Source organism: Myotis brandtii, unplaced genomic scaffold (genome assembly GCF_000412655.1).
Source record: "Myotis brandtii unplaced genomic scaffold, ASM41265v1 scaffold114, whole genome shotgun sequence".
In the NCBI taxonomy this organism is placed as follows: domain Eukaryota; kingdom Metazoa; phylum Chordata; class Mammalia; order Chiroptera; family Vespertilionidae; genus Myotis; species Myotis brandtii.
The window spans coordinates 427,631-442,312 of NW_005353927.1; the positions used below are offsets into that span (position 1 = coordinate 427,631).

At 51.4% G+C, this 14,682-nt stretch overlaps 1 long non-coding RNA gene across 1 annotated transcript in view; it reads right to left on the minus strand.

Annotated features, from left to right (window-relative positions):
- LOC106727874 overlaps positions 1-9,422 on the minus strand; it is a 17,541-nt gene extending 8,119 nt beyond the window's left edge. The window contains exon 1 of the long non-coding RNA XR_001364121.1: positions 9,378-9,422. This is a non-coding gene — a long non-coding RNA (uncharacterized LOC106727874). The remainder of the gene's footprint in view (positions 1-9,377) is intronic.
- Positions 9,423-14,682: the final 5,260 nt, after the last annotated feature.

Genomic DNA, 14,682 nt, shown 5'->3' on the forward strand with positions numbered 1-14,682 from the left:
TTCCCTCTCATCATTGATGTTTCTCTCTCTCTCCCCTCTCCCTTCCTCTCTGAAATCAATAAAAAATATATATATATTTTTAAAAAGACCTTGGTTGATTTCAATATCTGACCATTGGGGATACTTGTTTGTTTTCTCTTCCTGGGCTTTAGTTTTATTTTTTAAAATATGTTTTTATTGATTTGAGAGAAAGAGACAAACATTGACCGGTTGCCTCCCACACGCACCCCGACCAGGGATCCAGCCTGCAACCTGGGCAAGTGCCCTGACCCGGAATCGCATCGGTGACCCTTTGGCGCACTGGATGACGCTCCAAGCAACTGAGCCGCACCTGCTAGAACAAGGATTATGACAAATGGTCTGGTGGAAGGAAAGAGACATTAGTTTGGATGACGCATCCATCTTATGTAAAAACTGCTGTTTGACATTTTAACCCTGCTATTCCGGCTTCTGTAAACGCTTGCCTGCTGAAATAATAAGGAAAACAAGACCGCTCCCATCCAGAGAGGCCGTACACTATGCCCCAGACAGAGCTGTCAATGCTGGCGCCAGGACAGGCCTTGAGATGGGGTCTCATGGCCCCTTCCCAGCACGCAGGCCTTCTTTCTCAGGAGGCCCGGGAGTCTCCTTCCAAATCTGGGAGACAAAGGGCTGGAAAAAGTGTAAATAGAGAGAGCTTCCTCCATGCTGGGGGCTCAGAATTTGAAAGACACATTTTTCTCTGGGCCTGTGCATAATTAAAATGTAACTCCCTTTCTCTAAGCATGGCTTGGTTTTCTCTGGTCTTCTGTAACATGGAGGGTCGTCTAATATACTAATATGGAGGAGATAAAGCATTTGCCGTGTACGGAAATGGCTCAGCTTTGTGGGGCGAGAGTGAAACCGAGGGAGGTGACTGTGGTTTGGGACAACTGGGCTTTCTAAGGGGATGCACAGTAGCCCCAGTCGGGCACCGAGGTAGAAGGAGAAAAGAGTGGATAAGGGGGTGCTTAGTAACATGCAGTGCAGAGGGGAGGTGGCTCATGGCTGTGAGACTAGTCCATCAACCCCCATTGCTGGAGACCAATTCCAGCATGACAGCAGGGCTGCACCTGGGAATGGCTGAGGGCATTTCCCAAAACCTGAAAAGGGGTTATCGCTTGGCTGCCAGACAGCTAAAAGGCATCTTAATCCACATGTTACTACCTCCTACTGGCCAAACACCTGAACAGCGTAGGCTAATTCCCCCATTCGGACAATGTTTCCGTAGACCAGTGGTTCTCAACCTGCGGGTCACGACCCCTTTGGGGGTCGAACGACCCTTTCACAGGGGTCGCCTAAGACCATCGGAAAACACATATATGATGACATATTGTTTTGTGATTAATCACTATGCTTTAATTATGTTCAATTTGTAACAATGAAACTGGGGGTCACCACAACATGAGGAACTGTATTAAAGGGTCGCGGCATTAGGAAGGTTGAGCACCACTGCAGTGTATACCCTTTGAAGTGGGGCCCTGGGGAGGAGGAGAACCTAAGGCCTTGGACTTAAGACCTGAGAACTTAGCTCCTTTAGCTAAGCTCCTCTGACCCCCAATGCCTTTCAAAATTATATTTCGTCTCCGGACTCTTTATTCGTCTCTGGACTCTTATTTCACATCTACGCACAGCCTTCTCCAGATTTCTGAACCCTTCCTGATGCTGGGACAAGAACCCCGGCACCCCATAATAGAGACGGAGGAGGGAACGAGGGTCCCAGCGAATTCGAGGAGGGCAGAATGAGTGGGCCCAGGGTCAGTTAAACAGGAGATTGGCTTACCTGCCGCCACAGTCCTGGTGACGTAAGTCTGTGGGGCCCTGTCCGGGCCTGGGCAGCTTCAGTCTTCGGTGGCCAGTCCCAGGACGTCTCGGAGCTCCAAACAGGATCCAGAGAGTGGCCTCGCTGGGCTGACTGAGGTCCGACCTGGAGGGGCCAGACTGCAGTCTGATTCCCAGTGGCCTTCCCTCCCGCACCTTGGGCAGGGGAGGGGCCAACTGCAGTCTGATTCCCAGTGGCCTTCCCTCCCGCACCTTGGGCAGGGCCCAGGCGGGGGTCTCGGGTTTGGGCAGGACTTGGCTGTGTCCTTCCTTGTTGCATTTGAAGGGCCCGGAGGAGGCTTAGCCTCGGTTGGAGGGCCGGCACTTCGTTTGGGGTTCATGAGGGTGGTGCTGGGAGCTGGAAGGCCTCCTTCTGGGCCTCAGCCGTGGCCTGATCTTGCCTGTGCTTTTGGATTTGGGTCTCCTGGTCTCTATTATTAAAGGCCTTAAAGGCCAGGTTAGCAAGGTCTCTTTGAGGGGTTGGTGGACCTGTGTCTAGTTTTCGAAGTTTATGGCCCATGTCGGGGGCTGATTGGGATAGAAAATGGGTGTTCAGAAGAAGGGCTCCCTCTGGGGAGAAGAGTCCAAGGTGGTAAGGTCCTAAGGCCTCCGTGAGGCGGGAGAGGAGGAGAGCTGGGTTCCATCAGGGTCTGAGTGATTCATCAAGTTTGTCAGAGTTGACCGCCTTATGGGCAGCGAGACAGGTGACCATGTGGCTACAGAGCCGGCGCCCTGGAGAACTGACCCGATAGTCCCATCTCGGGTCAGTTTGGGGGACCACGTCAGCCCCAACCCAGCTGGCTGCCGGGTCCTGCCTGTGGAGGGAATGGGCGTGGTCCTGGGCTGCTAGCCAGCCACGCTCCCCCTCTGGGGTGAGAGAGGAGGACAGGAGGACACAGATGTCGTTCCAGGTCAGGCCATAGGACCGGGTCCGGCACTCAGAGTCCTTAGTCAAAGGAATGGTGGGGTCAGTGGGGAGAGGTCAGACGTGGAAAATGGGATGTGCGCCCGGACTATACCCTCAGCCCAGGCACCTCTCGGAGGGGAAGGACGGGGGCTGGAGGCTGGGTGGGCGAGGAGGTGGAGTCTGAAGACAGGGAGGCAGTCGGAGGAGAGACATAGGGGAGCTCGGGGGACCTCTAGGGGAACGGAGAATCGAGTGATCGGAAGGGCTGAAGCGAGGGTCTGAGGGACCTGGCGGGTGGGGAAGGACGGATCAGAAGGCTGAGGTGGGAAGGTCGGGGTTGGCAGCAGGGGCTTTGAGTGGAGAAGTAGGATTTGACAATTAGAGCAAGTTTGACAGAGAGAAGGAGGATTGCGGTGCCTAAAGAAGGCCTGGGCGCAGGGGATCGCTGACCACTTCCCATTTCGGTGACAGAAATAGTCTGGGTCCCAGAAAATCTAAAAACCGAAAGTTCCATTCTCAGGCAGGCGTGAATCATTGTCTGATTTTGTTTTCATTTAAATTCGTTATTGTTTAAAGTATTACGCAAGTCTCCTTTTCCCCCCATTGGCCCCCCCCGGCCCCCCCCCCCCCCCCATTGTCTAGTTTATAGTGTGGCCAGGCAGAATCACAATAGAAGAGAAGGCGCTTTGGCTGGGCCTCTATGGAAAGGCCTAGTGCAGTGGTTCTCAACCTGTGGGTCGCGACCCTTTGGGGGTCAAACGACCCTTTCACAGGGGTCGCCTAAGACCATCAGAAAACACATATATAATGACATATTGTTTTTGTGATTAATCACTATGCTTTAATTATGTTCAATTTGCAACAATGAAAAGACATCCTGCATATCAGATATTTACATGACGATTCATAACAGTAGCAACATTACAGTGATGAAGTAGCAACGGAAATAATTTTATGGTTGGGGGTCACCACAACATGAGGAACTGTATTAAAGGGTCCTGGCATTAGGAAGGTTGAGAACCACTGGCCTAGTGTGTTAAGATTACGAAGGAGACATCCCAGAGGTGTGTTGGGGAGGCGGAGGGGGCAGAAAAAGAATCCCCCATGGTGTAAGTTAGGAAGAGGAATTACTAATTTCAGCAACAAAGGGAGGCCCGGGAAGCTAGACTAGAGGGAGGCCATCCCCACCGTCCAGTCCGGCTCCAGAGGGAGGAAGACAGTGTGATCTGCGAGGCCTGCGTCCCTGCAATGAGGGAGACCAGGTCCCGGGGCCGAGCCCGAGGCCGGACTGGAGAGGCTTTCTGACCCAGCGCCAGGTCTTTGACTGAGACGGAAAATGGCAAATCAGAAATCCCGAAGGCTGATCCACGGGTCCCTTGCAGGAGCTGAAATGAGCCCGTAGGCAAGACTGTGGGGAGCAGGGTGCCCTTGAAAGATGAGCTGAAGGAGGGGTGGGAGGGCGAGATACGACGTTACCCAGGAGAAGGGAGGCCCCGGAGCGGGACAGCATGTGCAAAGGCCCTGAGGAGGAGCACTTCTGCTGTCGAGGAGAGCAAGGCAGCCGGTATCCTGTCCTCTCTCTCCCTAAAAGGTATGATTTGGGACTGTGTTCCTCCCCTGCTCAAATCCCTGCCAAGGTCCCCGACCCCGGGCCTGCCCTCCGTTGGCTGGGGAGACCTTCTCATCCTCCCTCCCTCACTTTCTCGCCCCTTTGTAGGGTGTCCTTCAGATCCAGCTCAGTTCTTTTTTTTTTTTTTAAATATATTTTTTATTGATTTTTCACAGAGAGGAAGGGAGAGGGATAGAGAGTCAGAAACATCGATGAGAGAGAAACATCAATCAGCTGCCTCCTGCACACCCCCAACTGGGGATGTGCCCGAAACCAAGGTACATGACCCTGGCCGGAATCGAACCCGGGACCCTTCAGCCCGCAGGGCGACGCTCTATCCTCTGAGCCAAACTGGTCAGGGCCAGCTCAGTTCTGACACCATCAGCACGGAGATCGCCTCAGGCCACACAGGTTAAGGGCTCAGTCCCATGACTGTTCTCACCTCAGATGCCAATCACAAGTCCAGGTTGTCACCTGTGCTTCTGGCCGAGCAGCTATAACTCAGAGGTTCCCAACCCCTGCTTCAGTTTCCAGTGTTCCAGGAGAGCATGGTACTTTTTTTTTTTCAATTCTCACCCCAAGAATATTTTTTTCATTGATTTCTAGAGAGAATGGAAGGGAGTGAGGAGAGGAGAAAGAAGGGGAGAGAGAGAGAGGGAGAGAGAGAGGGACATCGACATGAGACACATCAATTGGTCGTCCCCTCCACCCCCCTACCCAGCACACACTCCTACCGGGTGGGGAACCTGCAACCCAGGTACGTGCCCTTGACCTGGAATGGAACCCTTTGGTCCACAGGCCGACGCTCTAATCACTGAGAAAACCGGCCAGGGCTAGCCTGCTACTTTTTAAAAAAATATATTTTTATTGATTTCAGAGAGGAAGGAAGAGGGAGAGAGAGATAGAAACATCGATGATGAGAGAGAATCATTGATGGGCTGCCTCCTGCATGCCCCACACTGGGGATCGAGCCCACAACTCGGGCGTGTGCCCTTGACTGGAATCGGACCTGGGACCTTTCAGTTCGCAGGCCGATGCTCTATCCACTGAGCCAAACCAGCTAGGGCTGGCATGCTACTTTTAATCACCAAAATACTGTATTTCTTGTGCAGCAGTATTTTGTTGACAGTGTGAAACTTGAGTCATTTATGTCTCGAGCTGCACGCAGGCAGCTACCGGCTGCCTCCTGCTCCCCGACGGAACCAGGCTCGCTCGTTCAGAAAGCTTTCTGGCCACGGCCCTGGCCCAGGAAAGTCTTACCAGGATCTTTCCCGTGGATCGTGTCTCCTCTCCTGGCTCAGCCGGGGGGTGAGCACGGCTTCCTCTTTATTCAGTTAAGCTTTTTATTTTGAGATCATTGTGGATTCACATGAAATTTTAAGAAATAATACAAAGAGATCTTGTGTGCCATGGCTCAGATTCGCCCCCGGGACCTCATAAAACCACAGTACAGTCAGTTCTCCTTATTCACAGCAGTTCCTTTCTCTAAAGTCGCCGCGAACCCCCGAGTTCACGAATCCTGAGCCCCTGCTCCTGGGGAAGTACAGGTTAGGTTCCCGCTAGCTTCTGGCCACAGTTTGAGGAACCAATCAGTACATAACGCTGTTTCATAGGTGCCTAAAGACACCTTGTATAAAAACAATCCTCACCCAAGGATATTTTTCCATTGATTTTTAAGGAAAGTGGAAGGGAGAGGGAAAGACAGAGAGAAACATCGATGTGAGAGAAACCCTTCGATTGGTTGCCTCCTGCACGAACTCTGACCAAGGCCCGGGCCGGGGAGGATCCTGCAACCAAGGTACCTGCCCTTGATGGGAATCGAACCTGGGAACCTTTGGTCCACAGGCTGACGCTCTATCCACTGAGCCAAACCAGCCAGGGCTAACAACAGTGTTGTTCGCTCCCTTGAATTCACGCCAACCAGGCCATAACTTCTGCCTAAACCAAGCTCATCTAACACTTAAAAAGCCATGTATGCCCTGGCCGGGCAGCTCAGTGGGTTAGAGGTTGTCTCAATAGACCAAGGTTGTGGGTTCCACCCTCGGTCAGGGCACATACAAGAATCCCAGTGAATGCATACAGAAGTGGAACAACAAATCGCTGTTTCTCTCTCTTTCTCTCTCTCTCTCTCTCTCTCTCTCTCTCTCTCATCAATAAATACTATTTTTTAAGTGTGTATTTTCTCGAGAAGGCACATCGCTCAGGAACGCCGGACACCACCTCAGCACGGCGCTTGTGGGCCATTTTAAACAGCGGTCACCAGCAAAACCCGCAGAAATGTGAAGCATGTGGTTCTAAACTAAACAGACCGTGAAAAGACACTTGTTTAGAGTCTGAGAGCTGGGCGGAGAGGCAGAGCTTCACCTTGGCCGACCCCAGCAGGGAATGTGTGCGTTGGGCAACGCGGATTCTTTTCCTGCCACTCTGTGCGCGTCTGGGAATGACGGATGACGTTCCGGTGCTGACAAAAGCACAGTATTTATTTTGGGATTTTTATGTGTTTGCCTCACAAATAGGGAATTGGCAAGTAATGAGGATCGGCTGTTTAACGTCAAAACCAGGATATTGACATTGATATGGTCAAGGCCGTTCCCATCCATCACCTTTCGTAGCCGCCCCCACTTTCTCTACTCCCACCCCCTCAGTAGCCCCTGCGACCACAGATCTGTTCTCCATTTCTAGGATTTTGTCATGTCAAGAATGCTATGTAGCCCTGACTGGTTTGGCTCAGTGGATAGAGTGTTGGCCTACGGACTGAAGGGTCCCGGGTTCGATTCCGGTCAAGGGCATGTACCTGGGTTGCGGGCACATCCCCAGTAGTTGGTGTGCAGGAGGCAGCTGATTGATGTTTCTCTCTCATCAATGTTTCTAACTCTCTCTCCCTCTTCCTTCCTCTCTGTAAAAAATCAATAAAATATATTTTTAAAAAAAGAATGCTATGTAAATGGAATCAGATAGGCCGTGGCCGGGTAGCTCAGTAGGTTAGAGCATCATCCTGACACACCAAGGTTTGGGGTTTGATCCCTGGTCAGAGCACATACAAGAAGCAACCAGTGAGTGCATAAATAAGTGTAACAACAACTCTAGCTGGTTTGGCTCAGTGGATAGAGCGTCAGCCTGCAGGCTGAAGGGTCCCAGGTTCAATTCTGGTCAAGGGCACATGCCCAGATTGTGGGCTCGATCCCCAGTGGGCGGCATGCAGGAGGCACCTGATCAATGATTCTCTCATCATTGATGTTTCTATCTCTCTCTCCCTCTCCCGCTCCCTTCCTCTCTGAAATCAATAAAAAATCTTTAAAAAAATAATAATAATATTTCATTGTATGGATGGACCACATTTTCTCTTTTTACCACATTGTGTTTATCCATTCATCCATTGATGGATCGGGCTTGATTCTTCTTTCTTTTAACTTTTTATTTATTGATTTTAGAGAGGGGGGAGAGAGAGAGAGAGAGGGAGGGAAAAAGTGAGAGAGAGTGAGAGGGAGGGAGAGGATAAAACATGGATTTGTTGTTCCACTTATTTATGCATTCATTGATCGATTCTTGTACGTGCCCTGACTGGGGATGAAACCCACACCTTAGTGTATTGGAACGACGTTCTAACCAACCGAGCTACTCAGCCAAGCTACCCAGCCAGGGCTAGGGCTTAACTCTTTTTTGAAAAATATTCATATTGATTTTTAGAGAGAGATGAAGGAGAGGGAGAGAGAGAAACATCAATGTGAGAACAAAACATTGATTGGTTGCTCCTGCACACCCCCCAGTGGGGATCAAGCCTGCAACCTGGGCATGTGCCCTGAGCAGAATCGAACCAGCAACCCCTTGGTGTTCGGGACGATGCCCAACCACCTGAGCCATAGCGGCCAGAGCTAGGGCTTGACCCCTAAGGTCTGAAACAAAGCAGAGAGGATGAGGAAGATCAATCGCCTTCTTTCTTTCATACTAAAATATGCGTATTAATAATGACGTTTTTGCTTTTTTATTTTTCAAAATACGTACTGAAGTACTGGTGTAGTCAGCCTTGCTGGTAGTGCCACTGCCGACTGTGCTCCGCTGTTTGTATTGTAAAGCTCATCAGGAGTTTTCTAGCTCAAAGAAGCGAGGACCCGAAATCTCAAAGAGAAACATTTACTGATTCTCATTAAGTGCAGGTGCCGTTTTAAGTACTTGACTCATTTGACCCTCCCCACCGCCCCATGAAGAGGGACGGCTACTATTGGCCCCATTTGACAGATGGGAAAACCGAGGCCCTCCCTAGAGGTCGGGCAGCCAGTGAGTAGGGAAGCTGAATTTGAACCCAGGCCCTCCGGCTTCAGCGGCCTCCTTGTGCTCACAACTCCAATAAATTCCACAAAGGGAGTCAGCCTCCGGGAGGTCATGCGTCACCGCCAGAGGTTGACAAGTCTGTCATTTCATGTTCAAAGATTCGGTGATTCTAAGGCTTCCTGGATACCAAGGGACGTGTGGGCGGGTGATATGGCATCTGGGATTTGCTTCACAGTAAATGCAGACGTGGGCATTGGATGGGGTATGAGGGCACAGGGCTAGCCAATAACAAAAGAACAAACAGCAAATGAAATGAAATAAATGAAGAGGACACTCAGTCTTCCAGCTCAGGCTTTCGCACTGAGATTCTCGGGCCACTGAAGGCGAGAGGACGCGCTGGCTGCACACAGACCTGCTTGCTCCCTGGATCTGCCACTCCCTGGCTGTGTGGCCCCAGAGAAGTGACTTCAGCTCTCTGAGCCTCAGGCCCTCCACCTGCCCAGTGAGGGAGACACCCCGACCTCCTTTGAGAGCCTGGGCATCCAGGGCGGAGTACAGAACCTGACCTGCAGCAAGAATTCAACAAAAGACAGCTGGATGGCCTTGGGGGGGCGGGGGCGGGTGGCTTCACCTCTCTGTGCCTCAGTCTCCTCATCTGTAGACTGGGATACTCCTAACACTACCTTTTATTGGGAGGATGCTTTCGAGGGCCCTAAGGCAGGACTGTGCCTGGTAATGTCACCGGAAAGGGACAGGCCCGGAGCTGGTCTGCCTCGGGCCGGCCTGTGGTGTGTGGGTTCTTGACCTCGTGCAGGAGAGATTTCACAACACGAGTCCAGGTGATGGTGAGAGTGTGTCCATTAAAGCCAGGACAGTGACACAGGAAGGGCTTAGCATAGAACAGTGGTTCTCAACCTTGGCTGCACGTTAGAATCACCTGGGAATCTTTTTCAAATCCTGATTTCTGGGCCTCATCCTCGGGCAATTCTGTTTCTTTGTTACTAACGTTGTGGCCCCACCCCATCACAAAGAAACAGAATTTCCGGAGGACGAGGCCCAGAAATCAGGATTTTTAAAAGATTCCCAGGTGATTCTAATGTGCAGCCAAGGTTGAGAACCACTGGCATAGAAGAAGCTACAGGAGATGGGGCTGCTTTGGCTCACTGAGAAGTCAAAGTCACAGTGACAGGAGTGAGCCAAGGTGGGCTGCTGTCAGCTCACTGGGAAGTCCGAGAAAAGGGGGCCCGCTGAGTGAGGCGGGGGGCCACCAGAGGAGCCGAGGAGGGGTGCGACATCACCCTCTACTGTAAAAATATTCTGCTGCCGCGGTGGGAACGTCTGCTGGGGGCAAGGAGGCGACTGCGATCGATCGATCGTCCAGGTGGTGACCGGACCTGGGTGGTAGCTGTGGGGGCGGGGCTTCCAAAACATTTTGAAGGTTAAGTGAACAGGATTTCCTGCTGCCGGGGATGTGAATGGGAGAAACAAAGGAGACTCAGGCATCCTTTCAAAGTTTGACGTGCTTGGGCCCTCACCAGGTAGCCACACACAGGTGCCTGACCTGGGCTGTCAGCCAGAGGCAGGGTTGCATCACCAGGAAGGAAAGGCAGGGCAGGCCTGGCTCATCTTGACAAGACGCAGGCTCCGAGCCAGCCTTGTCTTTCGCCTCCCATTTTCCCTCTGGGCTGGCCTCCCTCCCCAGGCCAGAACCAAAGTAATCTCTCCCATCTCCACCTTGAATCATTCTCAACCAGGTTGATGAGGCTTCCACACCCTCCTCCAGGCCTGTCTGCCCTCAGGTCGCTGATCACTACTAACAGACGCTATCTGGATATCTCGGCTGTTCTGTGCCCGATGTGAGATAGAGATCCAGTCTCCCACCCCGTGTGCACGTGTGGTATGTGAGAACACGGGCCCCCTTCCCAAGCTCCGACTCCCTCTCCTGTCCTGTGGGAATAGAAGGGCCATCTGTAGGTGCATTATGGGCCCTTGGGAGTCTGGCCAGCTGTTTGGTCAAGGAACAGCCAAAAAGAAACTTCCCAGATCGTAAACAGCTGGTGTTTTGATGTTACACAGCTTGCACGCAAGCACATCCACCCTGCACGCCCGATTCATCACCCTATGTGCTTTGTTGTCTGGACTCTTTATAACTCTGTATTGAAAAAGCCTGTGTTACCCTAGCTGGTTTGGCTCAGTGGATAGAGCTCAGTCGGCCTGTGGACTGAAGGGTCCTGGGTTCGATTCCAGTCAAGGGCACATGCCTGGGTTGCAGGCTTGATCCCCAGTAGGGGCGTGCAGGAGGCAGCTGATCATTGATTCTCTCTCATCATTGATATTTCTATCTCTCTCTCTCCCTTCCTCTCTGAAATCAATAAGATATATATTAAAAAAAAAAAAGCCTGTGTTGTGGAGACTTCCCTGGCAGGCCGCCCCCGTGTGCACGTAAGTCCTAATAAACTCATGTCTTTCGCAGTCAGTCCTCGGATTATTTCTTTGGAATCAGCAAGCAACATCCTGAGGCCTTCTCGGACCTCAGCTCTTTGCAAAACAGTGCATAACCTGACTCCTTTCCCCATCTTTGAGGACTTCTGAAGCTGTTTCCCGTCCCTCTTTAGACCATTATCTCATTCAGTTGTTTGTATATATTTTTTTATTGATTTGCAGGCGTTCTTTACATATTATGGCTAATGATCAGTGTTAGTTACATGTGTTGTGAATATCTTCTCACAACTCGTGGCTCCTGTTTTCATTTTGTTTGCGGTCTCTGCTGATGTCCTACTTGCTCTGCAGTCTTTTCTTTTATGGTTCGTATTTGTTGTACCCTAAGACATCTTTCTCTACAATACCACCATAAAGAGGGATAAGAAAGTTCTTGACATACTCCTTTGGAATCATCTCCCAGGTAAGAAAATTGTGTGATCAATATGCCGTCATTTGTATTAAAAAGTGGGAAGAGATGCCCTAACCGGTTTGGCTCAGCGGATAGAGCGTCGGCCTGTGGACTGAAGGGTCCCAGGTTCGATTCCGGTCAAGGGCATGTACCTTGGTTGCGGGCACATCCTCAATGGGGAGTGTGCAGGAGGCAGCTGATCGATGTCTCTCTCTCATTGATGTTTCTAACTCCCTATCCCTCTCCCTTTCTCCCTGTAAAAAATTAATAAAAATATATTTTAAAAAATAAATAAATAAAATAAAAAGTGGGAAGAGGAAGAAAGAGTGTGTGTGTGTGTGTGTGTGTGTGTGTGTGTTCATCATAATTTATCTCTGGAAAGATAACAAGAAATTGGTTATTTTCAGAGAGAGGAAGGGAGAGGGAGAGAGAGATAGAAACATCAATGATGAGATAGAAACACCAATTGGCTGCCTCCTGTGCATCCCCTACCGGGGACCGAGCCTGCAACCCCTACATGTGCCCTGACCAGGAATCGAACCGCCAACTTCTCAGTGCATGGGTCGGCATTCAACTACTGAGCCACATCGACTGGGCTCCTTTCAATATGTTGTTTTGTACCATTAGGTCTTCGGTCCCCTGGAGATGACTTTTGTGTGTGGTGTAAGGTAGAGCTTCCGTCTCCCACCCCATGTGGATAACCCACATCCTTCCCCCATGATCCGAAGGGTGACTTCTGTCACCCAGCACCTCTCCCTGGGGCGGTCCTGGCCAGGGAGCTCGGCTGGCTAGGGCATCGTCCTGATACGCCAAGGTTGACAATGCAAATAGCTACTTTGGTTATACAAAAACCTGAGGACCTGCTGGGCCTCCAGCAGGCGCTCCGCCACCCTTTCAGCAGCTTCCCTGTTGGGGGGCTGTCTCAGGTCCCTCCCTGTCCCCCACTTAATCACTGGGGTTCCTGCGAAGCCCGTGTTGTGGTCCAGGGGTGGCCAAGGCTCAATCCAGCCTCAGAATACGCTTCTTTGACAGCCACATGTTAAAAACAAATTCTTAAGAAAACAGTAAAACAGCAGAAGACTTCACGTTATAAAAATTCCAGCCCTGGCCGGGTAGCACACGGAGGCTTCAGGTTCAATCTCTGATCAGAATCAACCAGTGAATGCATACACATGTGGAACAACAAAATTCTCTCTAAAAATCAATAAATAAAAAATTAAAACAAACTCTATGTTGTTAATGTCTCTCTTTTTTAAAAAATATATTTTATTGATTTTTTACAGAGAAGAAGGGAGTGGGATAGAGAGTTAGAAATATCGATCAGCTGCCTCCTGCACACTCCCCACTGGGGATGTGCCCGCAACCCAGGTACATGCCCTTGACCGGAATCGAACCTGGGACCCTTGAGTCCGCAGGCTGACGCTGTATCCACTGAGCCAAACCGGTTAGGGCAGTCTCTATGTTTTTTATCCTTACCTTATTATACTAGCTATTATACCTCAAAATATTTAATAGAAGTTACATTACATTGCCTTGTTCTCAATCATAAGGACTCCTGCACACCCCCTACTGGGGGTCGAGCCCGCAACCCGGGCATGTGCCCTGGACTGGAATCGAACCCTGGACCCTTCGGTCCGCAGGCTGATGCTCTAGCCACTGAGCCAAGCCGGCGAGGGCTCGATGTCTCTTGAAAAGTCAGAAGATCTAGCCACGCTGGGCGCACATTTGCACACGGACAGGCAGCTGCGGTGAGGGAAGCAGCAGGTGGGCTCCACCGCGCAGGCCCACCACCTGCCGAGGGCTCAGGGGTGCTGGGTGGTGCACCTGCCTTCTCCCGCCCAGCAGCCAGCAGCCTCGCTTCCCACAGTCCCTGAGGAGATGGACGAATCGGAAAAAGAATCGCCCTGAGTTCCCATCACCCCACCCGCCTGGGTGCCCACCACACTGCCTTCCCGTCATTCTTAGGAACGAGCCAGCAGCTCCTCGTGTCCCTGGGGCACCCCTCGTCTATGGCACCATTCCCAGCAGCATAAAAATGCTGCGATATTGTCCATTTCAAACAAAAACACCTCCTTGCTCCCACACCCCACGCCAGCTACTGCCCTGCCTCTGCCTTTTCCCAGGGGCTTGTGGGGGCTGGCGCCCCATTCCTCGCCCCCGTTTCTGCAGAAGCCCCTCTGATCGGTTTCACCCTCACCACTCCACCGGCCCTGCCGGGACCCTGCTGACCACCCCCTCAGGAAATCCAGTGGCCAAAGGGTTAGCTGGGCCCCCAACCAGGGATCGATCCCAAAACCCAGGGATGTATCCTGACCAGGAGTTGAACCCGAAACCTTTCAGTGCGTGGGACAATGCCCAACCAACTGAGCCACACCGGCCAGAGCCCGAACTTCATTCCTCTTTGTGGCTGACGAGTAATTCCATTGCGTGGCTCTCGCCGATCTTATTTATCCACCATCAGTGAATGGGTGTCCTTTTCTGGCCATTGCGACTGGTACTGCTATGAACATTCACATGTCAGGTTTTTGTGTGAAGACACGTTTTTGTTTCCTTGGGCTCACATAGCGATTCTGTGCATAAATTTTATTTCTCTTGGCTAAGCAAGTCGAAGTGGGATTGCTGAGTCATAGAGGGAGTGTAAGGTTTAACTTCATAAGAACCTGCCAGACTGTTTGCGGGAGAGGCCGCACCATTTTGCACGCCCACCTGTAACAGGAGAAGTCCGGGGGGGGGGGGGGGGGGCCCCCCCGCCAGTCGCACGGGCAGTTAAAGGGCCGTTCTAACAGAGCTCAGTGATCTCAACAGCAGTTAAGGTGCGAACACTCTCTCTTCCTGAGCTCTGCAGCAGGCTGCTCTTTCTGTGTCATTGTCTGAGGTCTCCTCTTTCGCCCCCACTCAGCCACCATCTCAGCTGACCTCATGGTGAGGGAAAGAGAGAAACATCAATAATGAGAGAGAATCATTGATTGTCTGCCTCCTGCACGACCCCTACTGGGGATCGAGCCCTTGACTTGATTGAACCCAGGACCCTTCAGTCCACAGGCCGATGCTCTATCCACTGAGCCAAATGAGGTAGGGCATTATTGCTGTTTCTATCTCTCCCTCTCCCTTCCTCTCTGAAATCAATATATATATATATATACACACACACACATACTAGAGGCCCGG